The following is a 20,662-nucleotide window of genomic DNA, read 5'->3' on the forward strand; positions in this document are numbered from 1 at the left end:
ACATCTCACCTTGTCATTTAGTGGCAGCAAAATTGTTCTGTGTACAGAGCTGTTGCACAGTAAAAAATATATTTTTTTTTCAGTTGATATTGTGACTCAGCACACCATATCTCACTTTATCATTTAGTGGCTGTGAAATTGCTCTTTGTGCAGAGCTGTTACATAATTTTTTTTACAGCTGATAACATGATTCAGCACGCCATATCTCACCTTGTCATTTAGTGGCAGTGAAATTGTTCTGTGTGCAGAGCTGTTGCACAGTAACAAAAAATGTTTGCAGTTGATAACATGATTCAGCATGCCATATTTCACCTTGTCATTTAGTGTCGGGGAAATTGTTCTGTGTGCAGAGCTGTTGCACAGTGAAATTTTTTTTGCAGTTGATAACATGATTCAGCATGCCATATCTCACCTTGTCATTTAGTGTCCATGAAATTGTTCTTTGTGTAGAGCTGTTGCACAGTAACAAAAAATGTTTGCAGCTTATAACATGATTCAGCAGGCATTATTTCACCTTGTCATTTAGTGTCGATGAAATTGTTCTTTGTGCAGAGCTGTTGCACAGTGAAATTTTTTTTTTTGCAGTTGATAACATGATTCAGCAAGCATTATTTCACCTTGTCATTTAGTGTTGGTGAAATTGTTCTGTGTGCAGAGCTGTTGCACAGTAAAAACAACATTTTGCAGTTGATAACATGATTGAGCACACCATATTTCACCTTGCCATTTAGTGGCAGTGAACTTGTTCTGTGATTTCAACTGTTACATAGTAAAAAATATTTATTTTTTGCAGTTGATAACATGATTCAGCATGCCATATCTCACCTTGTCATTTAGTGGCGATGAAATTTATCTTTCTACACAGCTGATTTAAAATAAAAAAAAACTTTTTCTGTTGCTAAATGTGATGCAGCACGCCATATCTCACCCTGTCATTTAGTGGAGGTGAGATTGTTCTGTTATTTCAGCTGTTGCACATTAAATAAAATAAATATTTTTTGCAGTTGATACTGTTATTCAGTATGCAATATCTCACCTTGTCATTTAGTGGTGTTGAAATTCATCTTTCTGCACAGCTGTTGCACAGTAAAAAAAACTAGGTTTTTTGTTGCTAAATTTAATACAGCACCTTATATACCAACTTGTCATTTAGTGGCAATGAAATTCAGCTGTGTGCAGAGCTCAAGCAGAGTAAAAAAACAAACATTTTTCTTCTGTTACAAACGTGATCGATCATATCATATCTCACATTCTCATTTTGTGGCAGTGAAATTCAGCCATGTGCAGAACTCATACATTGTTAAAAAACTTTTTTTTCTGTTACAAACCTGTTACAGCATGCCATATCCCATCTTCTCCCTTTGTATTGGTGAAATTCAGCTGTGTGCTGTGCTGTCACACAATTAAAAAATATTTTTTGCAGTCGCTAATGTGATTCAACATGCCATATCTCACCTTGTCATTTAGTGTTAGTGCAATTGTTCTTTGTGCAGAGCTGTTGCACAGTAAAAAAAAGTTTTTTCAAGTTGATAACATGATACAGCACACCATATCTCACCTTGTCATTTAGTGGTGGTGAAATTCTTTCTGCACAGCTGTTTAAAGTAAAAAAAAATGTGATATAGCATGGCATATCCCAACTTGACATTCAGTGGCGATGAAATTGTTCTGTGACTTCAGCTGTTGCACAGTAAAAAAAATTGCCGTTGTTACATGATTCAGCACACTATATCTCACATTGTCATTTAGTGTTGGTGAAATTGTTCTGTGATTTCAGTTGTTTCACAGTAAAAAATATATATTTTTTGCAGTTGCTAAGTGATTCAGTACACCATTTCTCACCTTGTCAATTTGTGGCGGTGAATTTTATCTTTCTGCACAGCTGTTTCAGAGAAAAAAACTAGATTTTTCCGTTGCTAATTATGATACAGCACGCCATATACCACCTTGTCATTTAGTGGCGGTGAAATTCAGCTGTGTACGTAGCTTAACCCCTTCGCGCCATGCGCCGTACTAGTACTGCGCTGCCGGCACTGCATTTGTGCCAGCAGCAGTACTAGTACGGCGCACCGATCACCGTGGTCTCGCGCTGAGCGCCGCGGTGATCGGGTGCGGGTGTCAGCTGTATATGACAGCTGACACCCCGCAGCAATGCCCACGATCGGCGGTAGTGCCGATCGCGGGCATTTAACCCCTCTGATGCCGCTGTCAGTAGTGACAGCGGCATAGAGGGGGATCGCGCAGGGACGGGGGCTCCCTGCGCTCTCCCACCGGAGAAACGCGATGAGATCGCGTTGCTCCGGTGACCCGGAAGGAGTCCCCGGATCCAAGATGGCCGCCGGACTCCTTCCGGGTCATGAAATGACATGGCTAGCCGGCGCCTGCTGAGAGTTGCTGAGAGCAGGCGCCGGAAAGCCACCTAAGCTTGTCTGTCAGATCGTTGATCTGACAGAGTGCTATGCACACTGTCAGATCAACGATCTGATCTAATACAGTGATGTCCCACCCTGGGACAATGGTAGAAAGTAAAAAAAAAAAAAAATAGAATGTATAAAAAAAAAATAAAAAAATCGCCAAATAAAGAAAAAAAAGATTTCCCAGTAAATCCATTTATTTATGTAAATTAAAAAAAACAATAAAAGTACACATATTTCGTATCGCCGCGTCCGTAACAACCCGCTCTATAAAACTATCCCACTAGTTAACCCCTTCAGTGAACACCGCAAAAAAAAAAAAAAAAAACAAGGCAAAAAACATTGCTTTATTATCATACAGGCGAACAAAAAGTGGAATAACACGCGATCAAAATGACGGATATAAATAACCATGGTACCACTGAAAACGTCATCTTGTCCCGCAAAAAAAAAGCCACCATACAGCATCATCAGCAGAAAAATAAAAAAGTTATAGCTCTCAGAATAAAGCGATGCAAAAACAATTATTTTTTTATATAAAATAGTTTTTATTGTGTAAAAGCGCCAAAACATAAAAAAATGATATAAATGAGGTATCTCTGTAATCGTACTGACCTGAAGAATAAAGCTTCTTTATGAATTTTACCACACGTGGAACGGTATAAACGCCCCCCCTAAAAGAATTTCAGGAATTGCTGGTTTTTGTTCATTCCGCCTCATAAAAATCAGAATAAAAAGCGATCAAAAAATGTGATCTGCCCGAAAATGTGGCCAATAAAAACGTCAACTCGTCCCGCAAAAAACAAGATCTCACATGACTCTGTGGGCCAAAATATGGATAAATTATAGCTCTCAAAATGTGGTGATGCAAAAACTATTTTTTGCAATAAAAAGCGTATTTTAGTGTGTGACGGCTGCCAATCATAAAAATCCGCCAAAAAAACGCTATAAAAGTAAATCAAACCCCCCTTCATCACCCCCTTAGTTAGGGAAAAATAATAAAATGTAAAAAAATGTATTTATTTCCATTTTCCCATTAGGGTTAGGGCTAGGGTTAGGACTAGGGTTAGGGCTAGGGTTAGGGTTGGTGTTGGGGTTGGGGCTAGGGTTACCATTGGGATTAGGGTTAGGGGTGTGTTTGGATTAGGGTTTCAGTTAGAATTGGGGGGTTTCCACTGTTTAGGCACATCAGGGGCTCTCCAAACGCGACATGGCATCCGATCTCAATTCCAGCCAATCCTGCTTTGAAAAACTAAAACACTGCTCCTTCCCTTCCGAGTTCTCCTGTGCGCCCAAACAGTGGTTCCCCCCAACATATGGGGTATCAGCGTTCTCAGGACAAGTTGGACAACAACTTTTGGGGTCCAATTTGTCCCGTTACCCTTGGGAAAAAAAAAACCTGGGGGCTAAAATATCATTTTCGTGGAAAAAAAATATATTTTTTATTTTCACGGCTCTGCGTTATAAACTGTAGTGAAACACTTGTTGGTTCAAAGTTCTCACAACACATCTAGATAAGTTCCTTGGGGGGTCTAGTTTCCAATATGGGGTCACTTGTGGGGGGTTTCTAGTGTTTAGGTACATCAGGGGCTCTGCAAATGCAACATGACGCCTGCAGACCAATCCATCTAAAGGTACCGTCACACAGCGTCGGGGACAGACAGTGGTAGGTAAGTATGTAGCGTTTGTTTTTTTTACTTTAACGATGGTAACCACGGTAAACCTTGGGTTACTAAGCGCGGCCCTGCGCTTAGTAACCCGATGTTTACCCTGGTTACCAGCGAAGACATCGCTGAATCGGCGTCACACACGCCGATTCAGCGATGTCAGCGGGAGATCCAGCGACGAAACAAAGTTCTGGACTTTCTTCCCCGACCAGCGACATCACAGCAGGGGCCTGATCGCTGCTGCCTGTCACACTGGACGATATCGCTAGCCAGGATGCTGCAACGTCACGGATCGCTAGCGATATCGTCTAGTGTGATGGTACCTTAAGTCTGCATTTCAAACGGCGCTCCTTCCTTTCCGAGCTCTGCTGTGCACCCAAACAGTGGTTCCCCCCAACATATGGGGTATCAGCATTCTCAGGACAAGTTTGACAACAACTTTTGGGGTCTAATTTGTCCTGTTACCCTTGGGAAAATAAAAACGTGGGGGCTAAAATATCATTTTCGTGGAAAAAAAATATTTTTTATTTTCACGGCTCTGCGTTATAAACTGTAGTGAAACACTTGGGGGTTCAAAGTTCTCACAACACATCAAGATAAGTTCCTTGGGAGGTCTAGTTTCCAATATGGGGTCACTTGTGGGGTGTTTCTACTGTTTGGGTACATCAGGGGCTCTGCAAATGCAACATGACACCTGCAGACCAATCCATCTAAGTCTGCATTTCAAACGGCGCTCCTTCCCTTCCGAGCTCTGCCATGCACTCAAACGGTGGTTCCCCCCAACATATGGGGTATCAGCGTACTCAGGACAAATTGGACAATAACTTTTGTGGTCCAATTTCTCCTGTTACCCTTGGCGAAAAAAAAAATTGCGGGCTAAAACATCATTTTGTGGAAAGAAAAAATGATTTTTTAATTTTCACACCGCTACATTCTAAACTTTAGTGAAACAATTGGGGGTTAAAAGTGCTCACCACACATCTAGATAAGTTCCTTAGGGGGTCTTCTTTCCAAAATGGGGTAACTTGTGGGGGGTTTCCACTGTTAAGGCACGTCAGGGACTCTCCAAATGCGACATGGGTTCCGATCTCAATTCCAGCCAATTTTGCATTGAAAAATCAAATGGCGCTCCTTCCCTTCCGAGCTCTGCCATGCGCTCAAACAGTGGTTTATCCCCATATATGAAGTATCGGCGTACTCAGGACAAATTGCACAACAACTTTTGGGGTCCAATTTATCCTGTTACCCTGGGGGAAAAAAATTGGGGGCAAAAAGATCATTTTTTGTGAAAATTAATAAGAATTTTTTTTTACGGCTCTACATTATAAACTTCTGTGAAGCACGTGGAGGTTCAAAGTGCTCACCACACATCTAGATTAGTTCCTTAGAGGGTCTACTTTCCAAAATGGTGTCACTTGTGGGGGTTTCCACTGTTTAGGCACGTCAGGGGCTCTCCAATCGTGACATGGGCTCCGATCTCAATTCCAGCAAATCTTGCATTGGAAAGTCAAATGGCGCTCCTTCCCTTCCGAGCTCTGCCATGCGCCCAAACAGTGGTTTACCCCCACATATGGGGTATCGGCGTACTCAGGACAAATTGTACAACGACTTTTGTGGTCCAATTTCTCCTGTTTCCCTTGGTAAAATGAATCAAATTGGACCTGAAGTAAAAATTTTGTGAAAAAAAAGTTAAATGTAAAAATTTTTTAAAACATTCAAAAAATTCCTGTGAAGCACCTGTAGGGTTAATAAACTTTTTGAATGTGGTTTTGAGTACCTTGAGGGGTGCAGTTTTTAGAATGGTGTCACTTTTGGGCATTTTCTGTCATATAGACCCCTCAAAGTCACTTCAAATGTGAGGTGGTCTGTGAAAAAAATGGTTTTGCAAATTTTGTTGCAAAAATGAGAAATCGCTGGTCAACTTTTAACCCTTATAACTCCCTAACAAAAAAAAAAAATTGTTTTTAAAATTGTGCTGATGTACAGCAGACATGTGGGAAATGTTGTTTATTAACTATATTGTGTGATATAACTCTCTAATTTAAGGGCATAAAAACTAAAATTTTGAAAATTGCTAATATTTCATAATTTCTGACAAATTTTTGTTTTTTTCACAAATAAATGCAAGTCATATCGAAGAAGTTTTACCACTTGTCACGAGAAAACAATGTCAGAATCACCAAGATCCGTTGAAGCGTTTCAGAGTTATGACCTCATAAAGTGACAGTGGTCAGAATTGTAAAAATTGGCCCTGTCACTTAGGTGAAAACAGGCTTTGGGGTGAAGGGGTTAAGCACGGTGAAAAGGAAACATTTTTGTTTTGTTACAAACATGATTCAGCATGCCATATCCCATCTTCTCCTTTAGTGACGGTGAAATTCAGCTGTGTGCAGAGCTCATGCAGAGTAAAGAAAAATATTTTTTTCTGTTACAAATGTGATACTGCACCCCATATACCACCCTGTCATTTTGTGGCAGTGAAATTCAGCTGTATGTGGAGCTCAAGCAGGGTAAAAAAAACACAATTCTTTTTTGTTACAAACGTGATACAGCATGCCATATCCTACCTTCTCATTTTGCAGCAGTGAAATTCAGCTTTGTGCAGAGCTGTTGCACAGTAACAAAAAATGTTTTTTTGCAGTCGTTAACGTGATTCAAAACACCATATCTCACCTTATCATTTAGTGGCGGTGAAATTGTTCTGTGTGCAGAGCTGTTGCACAGTAAAAAAAATTACAGTTGCTAACGTGAGTCAACATGCCATATCTCATCTGGCCATTTAGTGGCAGTGAAACTGTTCTGTGTGCAGAGCTGATGCATAATAAAAAATATATTTTTTGCAGTTGATAATGTGATTCAGCATGCCATATCTCACCTTCTCAGGTCCGGCGTCAGCACCTGGCGCACCCGAGCAAGTGCCAGGGCCCTGACGAGACGGGGGGCCCATTCACGCTGTCATAGATCCATCTGGCCGCTTGCCCGCTGTTTTTCCTGCCGCTTACCCTTTCAATTTGCAGGCACGGCGGTCTTACAGGTGCGGGCAGTGGGAGCTGGCACAAGCATCTTCAGTGCAGGTACATAGGGGTTAAGAACGCAGCCAGCATAACTGTTTGTGGGCAGAGAGATCACGTTCTCCTGCTCTGCTCTCCCGCCCCTGGCTGCACTGCTGAACTTATCAGGATGATTCTGGAGGAGCTCCTACCCATGCCTGAGTGAGTGCAATGATATCGCTGTATTCTAACAGTCTGGGAGAGCTGGGGCGGCCACGGGCTTGTATATTATATTATATACTTCAGCAGCCGCCCAGCCCAGGCCCCCAGCACCTGTCCTGTATATACTGTATCTATGCAGCCTGTATAGATACAGCATATGTAATATATGTACAGGACAGGTGCTAGGGGCCAGGGTTGGGCGGCTGTTGAAGTATATACACTGTACAGTACCATTCCCCCTGTATATATATATATACACTGCACAGTACCACTCCCCCTGTATAAATACACTGCACAGTACCACTCCCCCTGTATATATATATATATACACTGCACATTACCACTCCCCCTGTATATATACACTGCACAGTACCACTCCCCCTGTATATATACACTGCACAGTACCACTCCTCCTGTATATATATACTGTACAGTAACACGCCTCCTGTAAATATACACTGCACAGTACCATGTCTCTTGTCCTGTATATAAACAATGCACAGTGCCACTCCTCCTGTCCTGTATATATACACTGCACAGTACCACTACTCCTGTATATATACACTGCACAGTACCACTCCTCCTGTATATATACACTGCACAGTACCATGTCTCTTGTCCTGTATATAAACAATGCACAGTGCCACTCCTCCTGTATATATATAGTTACATAGTTATTAAGGTCGAAGGAAGACTATAAGTCCATCTAGTTCAACCCATAGCCTAACCTAACATGCCCTAACATGTTGATCCAGAGGAAGGCAAAAAAAAACAATGTGGCAAAGAGTAAGCTCCACATTGGGGAAAAAAATTCCTTCCCGACTCCACATACGGCAATCAGACTAGTTCCCTGGATCAACGCCCTATCAAGGAATCTAGTGTATATACCCTGTAACATTATACTTTTCCAGAAAGGTATCCAGTCCCCTCTTAAATTTAAGTAATGAATCACTCATTACAACATCATACGGCAGAGAGTTCCATAGTCTCACTGCTCTTACAGTAAAGAATCCGCGTCTGTTATTATGCTTAAACCTTCTTTCCTCCAAACGCAGAGGATGCCCCCTTGTCCCTGTTTCAGGTCTATGATTAAAAGGATCATCAGAAAGGTCTTTGTACTGTCCCCTCATATATTTATACATTAAAGTAAGATCACCTCTTAGTCTTCGTTTTTCCAAACTAAATAGCCCAAAGTGTAATAACCTATCTTGGTATTGCAGACCCCCCAGTCCTCTAATAACCTTGGTCACTCTTCTCTGCACCCGCTCTAGTTCAGCTATGTCTTTCTTATACACCGGAGACCAGAACTGTGCACAGTATTCTAAGTGTGGTCGAACTAGTGACTTGTATAGAGGTAAAATGATGTTCTCCTCATGAGCATCTATGCCTCTTTTAATGCATCCCATTATTTTATTTGCCTTTGTAGCAGCTGCCTGACACTGGCCACTGAATATGAGTTTGTCATCCAACCATACACCCGGGTCTTTTTCATTGACGGTTTTGCCCAGAGTTTTAGAATTAAGCACATAATTATACATCTTATTACTTCTACCCAAGTGCATGACCTTACATTTATCCCCATTAAAGCTCATTTGCCATTTATCAGCCCAAGCTTCTAGTTTACATAAATCATCCTGTAATATAAAATTGTCCTCCTCTGTATTAATTACCCTGCAGAGTTTAGTGTCATCTGCAAATATTGAAATTCTACTCTGAATGCCCCCTACAAGGTAATTAATAAATATGTTAAAAAGAAGAGGGCCCAATACTGACCCCTGTGGTATACACTGCACAGTAACACTACGCCTGTATATACACACTGCACAGTACCACTCCTCCTGTATATATACACTGCACAGTACCCCGTCTCTTGTTCTGTATATATACACTGCACAGTACCACTCCTCCTCTCCTGTATATACACTGCACAGTACCACTCTTCCTGTCCTGTATATATACACTGCAAAGTACCACTCCTCCTGTCCTGTATATACACTGCACAGTACCACTCTTCCTGTCCTGTATATATGCACTGCACAGTACTACTCCTCCTGTCCTGTATATAAACACTGCACATTACCACTCCTCGAGTCCTGTATATATACACTGCAGAATTTACAATAGCTATCACTCATGTAAGAAGTGAAATCTGGCATTGTACTATACCTATATTTCTCTGCTGTATCCTGGCATCATTAATCGTGGTATGTGTTAAGGGGGGCCACTAAGACGCTTTAGCCTGGGGCCCTCAAAAACCTGGAGCCGGCCCTGCACCTTATCATTTATTGGCGGTGAAATTATTCTTTGTGCAGAGCTGTTGCACAGAAAAAGTGTTTTTTGCAGTTGTTAGCATGATTCAGCATGCCATATCTCACCTTGTCATTTAGTGGCGGTGAAATTGTTCTGTGATTTCAACTGTTGCATAGTAAAAAATATATGGTGGTAAAATATTTGTTTCTGCACAGCTGTTTTAAAGTAAAAAAAACTTTTTTTCTGTTGCTAAATGTTATACAGCATGCTATATCCCACCCTGTCCTTTAGTGGCGATGAAATTGCTCTGTGATTTCAGATGTTGCAGTTAAAAAATATTTTTTTGCAGTAGCTAACATGATTAAGCACGCCATATCTCACCTTGTCATTTAGTGGTGGTGAGATTGTTCTGTTATTTCAGATGCTGCACAGCAAAAAAAATGTGTTTGCAGTTGCTATTGGTATTCAAGTTTGCCATATCTCACCTTGCCATTTAGTGGTGTTGAAATTCATCTTTCTGCACAGCTGTTTTAAAATAAAAAAAACCAACTTTTTTTCTGTTGCTAAAAGAGATACAGCACGCCATATCCCACCTAGTCTTTTAGTGGTGGTGAAATTCAGTTGTGTGCAGAGCTCATGCAGCGTAAAAAAACTATTTTTTTCTGTTACAAATGTGATACAGCACAACATATACCACCTTGTCATTAAGTGGCTGTGAGATTCAGCTGTGTGAGGAGCTCAAGCAGGGTGAAAAAAAATTCTTCTGTTACAAACATGATTGAGGACATCATATCTCACATTCTCATTTTGCAGCAATGAAATGCAGTTGTGTGCAGAGCTCATGCGTTGTAAAAAGAAACATTTTTTCTGTTACAAACTGTTACAGCACACCATATCCCACCTTCTCATTTTGCAGCAGTGAAATTTAGCTGTGTGCAGAGCTTTTGCACAATAAAAAAACATTTTTGCAGTCGCTAACATGATTCAACATATATCTCACCTTGTCATTTAGTGGCGGTGAAATTGTTCTGGGTGCAGAGCTGTTGCACAGTAAAAAAATATATTTTTTGCAGTTGATAATGTGATTCAGCACACCATATCTCACTTTATCATTTAGTGGCTGTGAAATTGCTCTTTGTGCAGAGCTGTTACAAAGTAAAAGATTTTTGGCCTTAATTCTTAACTCTGTCTTCTGCAATGTCTCTTCCTTATCTCTGACAACATGACCTGGGTGAACATGCTTTGTACTGTTATAGGCCCTTGAAGTTTGGGCAAGGGGGCTGTGATGGCAATAGTATTTTTTTTAAAAAGGTACCCCCCATTGGTGAAACCACATCCTTGACGGCAAACACTTCACATTTGTGTACCTTAAAGAGCTCACTTGAAAAGCTCCTTTTTATGTTTTTATGACTGACTTCGGGAAAATGGCCGCCGGAATCTCGGGAGATGAGATTTCAGTGCTGAGATCTCATCTCTCGAGATTCCGGCGGCCATTTTCCCAGAGTCAGTCATACAGGAACGCATGGACGAACTGACGGGGGGCTCTGGTCTTTCACAAAATGTCGCCAGAGCCCCCTCCCAGCCCCGGAGACAGCCCTGCAGCCCCCGAGACAGCCCTGCAGCCCCCGAGATAGTCCTGCAGCCCCAGAGACAGCCCTGCAGCACAGGAGCCCCCGTGCAGCACAGGAGCCCCCATGCAGCACAGGAGCTCCCCTGCAGACCCTCTCATCCCAGCCTGCAGCAATGCTCCACTCTTGCCTCCAGCAACGACCCTGGGACCCTGATCCACTGCAGCCACAACCTCTGGTGAGTAATAAGACACATGGATTATAAGACGCCCCACCAATTTATTAAAAACAGTTTTTTTCCTATTTTTCTCCTCAAAATTTGGGGTGCATCTTATAATCCGGAGCGTCTTACAAAGCGAAAAATACGGTAAATTTGATAAAGCAATGCTGTTAGTTTGGCTCAGTAGTTCATTAAAAATATAGCATTGTCCACTATATTAGTTTCTCTCCTTGAGAGCCATAACTTTGGCTGCCTCAAATGTACAAATGGCGAAAATATAAATGACGATTTGTAAACAAGATTGAAATACTGTACACTGAATGCATTCAGACAATCACATAGCTGCATGTCTTGTAAAATGTTTACAGATGTGACAGACAATGCTCATAGTGACACAATTTTGATAAATGTTTGTTTACTCACTTCACAAACAGTTTGAAGCCTCTATATGTTTGCTGTTTGTCATTGTAAAACATTATGGTTTACTGAAACTCTGCCTGTGGTGGCTTGATCTAAATCCTTGTAGCTTTTATTTAATAGGGGTTTATGGCCCCTCGTCTGATGAGTCCATGATATCTCAGTTTCATCCAACCTTGAAAAGTGGCCACTTGAAGGTCTGGGTGAAACGAGAGTTACTACATAGTGTAAATCACTATATAAGACCAGAGAAACATGACTAAGACAAATGCCAAAACTGGGGTACTTTTACCAATAGAATTTGAGTATCACACAGCCAAAAAATAAGGACACCGGCCTCCAATGCCCAAACTTGGAGCACAGAGATATATGACGGCTGTAACGGAAATACCACACTGGCAAATCTGTGGCCTTGGAATTTTTTTATGCTAAATAGTGCTGTGTAAAATTTGAGTATCACACAGACAAAAAATAAGTACAGCGGCCTCCAATGCTCAAACTTGGAGCACGCCGATATATGAGGCCTTTTTCGGTGAATTGAAAACACACACAAAAAAAGGGGCACAAGGGTAACACACACAACTATGCTATGTATGCCTTACAACTGCAACTTTTCAACATGCCTCAGTCTGACAGAACAGACTGTATTTTTTTTTCCGGGGGGGGGGGGGGGGGGGCGGGATTTTTTGAAAAAAAAAAATAGATGTATAGAAACTAAATAAGCTGCAGCAGCAGGCAGTTATGGAGCTTTGGGAAGGATGCAATGGGACCAATGGATGCACATACAGTGCCTGCAGGCCTTGCACTGATGTGGATATGCTGTGCCCTGCTTACCTAGCGCTGCAAATCGGGACCCACGAATTAGCCCTAACAAGGACTTTGGTCCTTGGTTTCTGAGGAGTTGTGGATGTAAGAGTTGCGGATCTACACTAACTCTAAAACCACGATTCTGACCCTATCTCGGCAGCAGCTCTCCCTACTTTCGCTGAAACAGGAACAGAATTTGGCGAGCAGGGCGGCGCCAGGTCTCTTATACTCGGGATGATGCTTTACGGCCCAGCCAATCACTGCATGACCACAACAAAGATGGCTGCGGCGTTCTATGGGCTGGTAGCCAATCCCTGCACCATGATTGGGTCTCTAAAGTCCGCCAAAACTGCTGGGTGGAGACTGCAGTTACTGCCGAATAATACCGGAATTGGTCGCTGCTCGCTGAGTACGCCGACCATAGCGATACTCGGGCAAGTAACGAGTAGTGGCGAGCACGTTCACTCATCACTAATGGCCTAAGGTTCAAATGGGGTGACGGGAGTATGATTCAGAAGTTGGAGGTGTGGTCGCCAAAAGGACTGAGATCCCTCATTCAGACCCCATTCCCAATTATGGATTATGGTTCAGTCTTCAACACACTGCAGCGAATACCTCTGTTGAGGACAATTATTGCTTCCGTGTATACACTCTTAATTGACCCCAGGTTAATGAGACAGTGTCCCAAAATGGTGTTGACGGCTGTAAAACATCATGTATTAGTAAAATATTAAGGAAATAAAAGGGTAAATGTACATTGGAAATAGACGGAAAACAAGTGAATAATGCTTTATGCTACCATAAAGCCATTTTGGGACTTTTGAATTTATATCAATGTATATAGACCCCTGGTCACATTTGTGTTCTCCCAGAAGGAGTATTCTTGGTTTGCGGACATCAAGCCTACAGGTGAGTGAGCCCAGAAATAAGAAGGGGTTTGCACTCTTACCAAACCAACACCAGCCACTTTCATAGTCCCTCATAGTAAATTAGACACAGCAGCCGTCCCAATTCACACCTTGTATAAAAGGGCAGTAGACAATAAGTCCCGGCCAAATGATAGGCCAGATTTAGTAGAAATTATATTGACTCTGCCGGCAATCTCAAGGTCAGGGCCGATAGATATAAAATAATTGAAATTAGAGACCAATAGTTAAAGCAACACAGTACAAACAGAGACTCCTGGTGGGGGAACTCATTTTCATTTTTAAATCCAGCCAACAGGTTTAGAGGCATAGCGGGATAGATCTCTGGCATTGTAAAGACTTGCATGCTGATTTTATTGTTTTGTTTATTGCTCTATTTAGCCGTTAAAGCGCTGATATATGTATTACCCAAGCTATTGAATAGTGTATGTGTTAAAAAAGAATGTAATGCTGAACCTCCATGGTGTATCATAGACCCCAGAAAACCACTGCTGACGGGGGAAGTGGGTGTCCACACTGAGAATGGATGGGCAAAGCAGATGACATATTAACATAGTTATTAAGGTTGAAGGAAGACTTTAAGCCCATCTAGTTCAACCCACATGGCCAAACATGTTAATCCAGAGGAAGGCAAAAAAAAAACCCATGTGGAAAAGAGTAAGCTCCACATTGGGGAAAAAAATTCCTTCCCGACTCCACATACGGCAATCAGACTAGTTCCCTGGATCAACGCCCTATCAAGGAATCTAGTATATATAGCCTGTAACATTATACTTTTCCAGAAAGGTATCCAGTCCCCTCTTAAATGTAAGTAATGAATCACTCATTACAACATCATACGGCAGAGAGTTCCATAGTCTCACTGCTCTTACAGTTAAGAATCCGCGTCTGTTATTATGCTTAAACCTTTTTTCCTCCAAACGCAGAGGATGCCCCCTTGTCCCTGTTTCAGGGCTATGATTAAAAAGATCATCAGAAAGGTCTTTGTACTGTCCCCTCATATATTTATACATTAACTTAAGATCACCCCTTAGCCTTCGTTTTTCCAAACTAAATAGCCCCAAGTGTAATAACCTATCTTGGTATTGCAGACCCCTCAGTCCTCTAATAACCTTGGTCGCTCTTCTCTGCACCCGCTCTAGTTCAGCTATGTCTTTCTTATACACCGGAGACCAGAACTGTGCACAGTATTCTATGTGTGGTCGAACAAGTGACTTGTATAGAGGTAAAATGATGTTCTCCTCATGAGCATCTATGCCTCTTTTAATGCATCCCACTATTTTATTTGCCTTTGTAGCAGCTGCCTGACACTGGCCACTGAACATGAGTTTGTCATCCACCCATACACCCAGGTCTTTTCCTTTGATGGTTTTGCCCAGAGTTTTGGAATTAAGCACATAGTTATACATATTATTACTTCTACCCAAGTGCATGACCTTACATTTATCCCCATTAAAGCTCATTTGCCATTTATCAGCCCAAGCTTCTAGTCAGGGGTGGATTAAGGGTAGCCAGGGCCCCGGGCTGTTCACACACTGTGGGCTCCCCCGGTCATGTGACGGGGGTCATGTGACGGGGGTCATGTGACGGGGGTCATGAGACGGGGGTCATGATATACCCGAACCAGATTATTCCAGAAAAATGGCCGGGCCCTACTGTACTGTAACCTATTAAATATTTGTTAAAATCTGCAATACAATTTAGGTATATCTTGACCAATAATATCACATACAAGGAACAAATACAACCGCACCGTGACCAGACCACAAATTACAACCACAGTGATCGAATAATATCACATACAAGGAACAAATATCACCGCACCATGACCAGACCACAAATTACAACCACAGTGATCGAATAATATCACATACAAGGGACAAATACCACCACACCATGTCAAGACCACATATTACCACTTGGTGACCAAATAGCACATACAAGGGACAAATACCACAACACCATTTCCAGACCACATATTACCACCACATAGTGACTGAGTACCACAATACTGATCAGTAATAAAAAAACAAAAAACACAATACTATCACCATAAGTGCCAGTATTCACAGGAGATCTGTACTTAGTATGCAGTGTCTGTGTAGAGGTAATACAGAGATCACTGGTGGTATTATACACAGGACCTCTATATAGTATACAGTGTATAGTGTCAGTGTATAGGTAACATTGACTCACCAGTGACGTCTCTAGGTGAACTCCTTCATCTTTCATCCTGCACAGACTGCCATCATTTCTTCCAGCCAGGACTCGTTTCTGCAGGAAATAACACAGTTATCTCGAGCTCCACTTGCAGAACACATTAAGGCCCCTTCACATTAAGCGATGCTGCAGCGATACCGACAACGATCCGGATCGCTGCAGCGTCGCTGTTTGGTCGCTGGAGAGCTGTCACACAGACCGCTCTCCAGCGACCAACGATCCCGAAGTCCCCGGGAAACCAGGGTAAACATCGGGTTACTAAGCGCAGGGCCGCGCTTAGTAACCCGATGTTTACCCTGGTTACCAGCGTAAAAGTAACAAAAAACAAACACTACATACTTACCTACCGCTGTCTGTCCCCGGCGCTCTGCTTCTCTGCACTCCTCCTGCACTGACTGTGAGCACAGCGGCCGGAAAGCAGAGCGGTGACGTCACCGCTCTGCTTTCCGGCTGACCGACGCTCACAGCCAGAGCAGGAGGAGTGCAGAGAAGCAGAGCGCCGGGGACAGACAGCGGTAGGTAAGTATGTAGTGTTTTTTTTTTTTTTACTTTTACGCTGGTAACCAGGGTAAACATCGGGTTACTAAGCGCGGCCCTGCGCTTAGTTACCCGATGTTTACCCTGGTTACCAGTGAAGACATCGCTGGATCGGTGTCACACACGCCGATCCAGCGATGTCCACGGGAGATCCAGCGACGAAATAAAGTTCTGGACTTTCCTCAGCGACCAACGATCTCCCAGCAGGGGCCTGATCGTTGGTCGCTGTCACACATAACGATTTCCTTAACGATATCGTTGATACGTCACAAAAAGCAACGATATCGTTAACGATATCGTTATGTGTGAAGGTACCTTAACTTAATTTTTCACAACTTCTACATTACACCACATGAAGATAAAAAGGCGATATAGTGTCACTCTGCACAATAACAGGACCGCCCCCCCATTTAAAACAGTATACTTAAAAAATAATATAAATACATCACTGCAGTAATAATATCCCTTAATTAGCCCCTATGGTAATAATATTCCCCACCCTGGCTCCGTTTATCTCATTCCTGGCTTCAGCCATATGTTCTCCCATCCTGCACTCATGAGTATCCATTCTACACCATATGATCTCCCCATCCTGCCCCATCTGTCTCCATCGTATCCATCCTGCCCCATGATCCAATCCTGCCCCATGTCTCCAATCATGCCCCGTGTCTACATTCTGCCCATGCCTCCAGTCCTGCCCCCAGTGTGTCCAGCATATTACCACCAGTGTGTCCAGCAATCTGGCCCAGTGTCTCCAGCATTGCCCCAGTGTGTCCAGCAATCATCTGACCCAGTGTATCCAGCATTGCCCCAGTGTGTCCAGCAATCATCTGCCCCAGTGTCTCCAGCAATCTGCCCCAGTGTCTCCAGCAATCTGCCCCAGTGTCTCCAGCAATCTGCCCCCAGTGTCTCCAGCAATCGGCCCCAGTGTCTCCAGCAATCGGCCCCAGTGTGTCCTCCAGCAATCTGCCCCCAGTGTGTCCTCCAGCAATCTGCCCCCAGTGTGTCCTCCAGCAATCTGCCCCCAGTGTGTCCTCCAGCAATCTGCCCCAGTGTCTCCAGCAATCTGCCCCAGTGTCTCCAGCAATCTGCCCCACTGTCTCCAGCAATCTGCCCCACTGTCTCCAGCAATCTGCCCCACTGTCTCCAGCAATCTGCCCCACTGTCTCCAGCATTGCCCCCAGTGTGTCCTCCAGCATTGCCCCCCAGTGTGTCCTCCAGCAATCTGCCCCACTGTCTCCAGCATTGCCCCACTGTCTCCAGCATTGCCCCCAGTGTGTCCTCCAATCTGCCCCAGTGTCTCCAGCAATCTGCCCCACTGTCTCCAGCAATCTGCCCCACTGTCTCCAGCAATCTGCCCCACTGTGTCCTCCAGCATTGCCCCCAGTGTGTCCTCCAATCTGCCTCACTGTCTCCAGCATTGCCCCCAGTGTGTCCTCCAATCTGCCCCAGTGTCTCCAGCATTGCCCTTAGTGTGTCCTCCAATCTGCCCCAGTGTCTCCAGCATTGCCCCCAGTGTGTCCTCCAATCTGCCCCAGTGTCTCCAGCATTGCCCCCCCCCCACTGTCTCCAGCAATCTGCCCCACTGTCTCCAGCAATCTGCCCCACTGTCTCCAGCAATCTGCCCCACTGTGTCCTCCAGCATTACCCCCAGTGTGTCCTCCAATCTGCCTCACTGTCTCCAGCATTGCCCCCAGTGTGTCCTCCAATGTGCCCCAGTGTCTCCAGCATTGCCCCCAGTGTGTCCTCCAATCTGCCCCAGTGTCTCCAGCATTGCCCCCCATTGTGTCCTCCAATCTGCCCCAGTGTCTCCAGCATTGCCCCCCAGTGTGTCCTCCAGCATTGCCCCCCAGTGTGTCCTCCAATCTGCCCTACTGTCTCCAGCATTGCCCCCAGTGTGTCCTCCAATCTGCCCCAGTGTCTCCAGCATTGCCCCCCAGTGTGTCCTCCAATCTTCCCTACTGTCTCCAGCATTGCCCCCAGTGTGTCCTCCAATCTGCCCCAGTGTCTCCAGCATTGCCCCCCAGTGTGTCCTCCAGCATTGCCCCCCAGTGTGTCCACCGATAACTGATCCAAAAAAAAACAAACAAACAGTCTCCTCACCTGTCCGCGCTCCAGGCGGCGAGCTCCCTGCAGCAGCGCACACTCGCCGGCGACTGACAATGACGTCAACGCCGGCGACGTGTGCGCTGCGGCAGACATCAGCTGCCAGCCTCCAATTGGCTGGCGGCTGTGTTGTTAACTATTGATGTGCGGGCGCGCGCCCGCACATCAATAGGAAACCGCCGCAGCGCCGGAAGGGGCCCGGTGAGCAGATGAGAAGGGGCCCAATGCGGGCCCCCTCTCTCTGCCCACCGGGTCCGGCGGGGGCACATAAATGCCGCCCGGCAGGCAGTCACAGAGGATTATCAGAGGGTTAATCTGCGGTAGCCCAGGGCCCCCCCAGACCACTGGGCCCTGGGCTACCGCCCATATTGACCCTCTGATAATCCGCCCCTGCTTCTAGTTTACATAAATCATCCTGTAATATAAAATTGTCCTCCTCTGTATTGATTACCCTGCAGAGTTTAGTGTCATCTGCAAATATTGAAATTCCACTCTGTAAGCCCCCTACAAGATCATTAATAATTATGTTAAAAAGAAAAAGGCCCAATACTGACCCCTGTGGTACCCCACTGCTAATCGCTACCCAGTCCGAGTGTGCTCCATTAATAACCACCCTTTGTTTCCTATCCCTGAGCCAGCTCTTAACCCACTTACACATATTTTCCCCTATCCCCATTATTCTCATTTTATGTATCAACCTTTTGTGTGGCTCCGTATCAAAAGCTTTTGAAAAGTCCATATGGAGCGCCCCCAAGGGCTGTGGGGTACTCGGCACCGGGCCCTTCGGTTCTCACAAGGGGGATGTCACGGTGGCTGACCCGGTCCGTGGCCCTAGGGGAATGTCCGTTAATAATTGGGGAAAGGTCTTTAAAGGGGTAGTGTTCGTGACGCCACCTGTGGAATTCGGTCAGGGTGACCGACGCTGCTTAGGGGCCCGCTGGGGTGATGTGATGGCAGCTAGATGGTATACCTTCCCACAGGTGAAGTATGTCCCCAGGGCTTCCCAGAGTGTAGATGGTGAATGGTGAATGCTGTAAGACGCAGTAAAAACGAGGACACATGGTTGCAGTCTCTTTACCTTTACTGAAGGCTTCAGCGTCCACAGTCCAGAGCACCAGATCACAGGGCAGGCAGAGTGCGGCCAGTCTGAAGGCAAATCCAGAGTCCCCTTATCCACGTGGAAATCAGTAGCCTTCCTCTAGCGCCTGAGTGTTGTACCTCCCTGCTGAGCTTCTCAGTGAGATCCTCACAACTGATGTCGGTGTTCTAGGTGTTTGGTCTCTTTCTCTCTGTCCCCCAGATGGTATGGATAGGACAAACCCGTATGACTGATGGCCTGAGGCTTTTTACAGGGACCCTACGACGCCCCAGCCCCACAAGTTGCCACTGTGCCTCTTGGGTGTAAGGTCGGGCAGCTAACGTGGAATTAACTGTCCTGCCAGTCTCTGAAGCAAGGCTTGGAGACAATTTCTCCCTCGGTGTTCTGGCTACCAGCTTCTGCGCCTCAGAAGGGAGGCAGCCTGTTACAGGGCAGAACTCCCTCTGGATTCCTCTCCTTGTGCTATGACTTTGTTTCTCACTCTTAGCAACGCAATTCTCTTCATGTCCTTTCTTAGGATGCTGTCACACGTGGGGCAGGCGCAGCTCCGTGGCCTTCTGGCTAGGCCTCTGACAGGATCCCACCCCTGTCAGGGACCTCTCTGTCTGCAGCTGTTTGATGTTCCTCCTTCTCACTGTCTGCCTGACAGGTTCTGCCTGGGTCAATGCCCAGTCAGCTTCTGACTAACTTCCTATCCAAGCCACCAGTTTTTCCTAATTGTGAGGAGTGCCTTACTAAATAGGAGCATAGCTCCCCCTGTTGGACTGGAGTGTGAAGTGTGTTGTGTGGTTTGTGAAACCTGGTAAAGAGATCTCCTTTATTGCCATCAGAGGTAACATCACTCCCCCTGGTGGAAGAACGACATTACTGCAACGACCAGGACTCTGGGGCGCTGCACATATACACTACGTCCACTGGGTTCCCTTGGTCCAGTCCGGAACTTACCTCTTCATAGAAATTGATCAGATTAGTCTGACATGAACGGTCCCTAGTAAACCCGTGCTGATACTGGGTCATGAGGTTATTCCTCTTCAGATTCTCCAGTATAGCATCCCTTAGAATGCCCTCCAGGATTTTACCCACAGTAGAGGTTAAGCTTACTGGCCTATAATTACCGAGTTTAGTTTTTGTCCCCTTTTTGAATATTGGCACCACATTTGCTATACGCCAGTCCTGTGGTATAGACCCTGTTATTATGGAGTCTTTAAAGATTAAAAAT

Source organism: Ranitomeya imitator, chromosome 4 (genome assembly GCF_032444005.1).
Source record: "Ranitomeya imitator isolate aRanImi1 chromosome 4, aRanImi1.pri, whole genome shotgun sequence".
NCBI classification, from domain to species: Eukaryota; Metazoa; Chordata; class Amphibia; order Anura; family Dendrobatidae; genus Ranitomeya; species Ranitomeya imitator.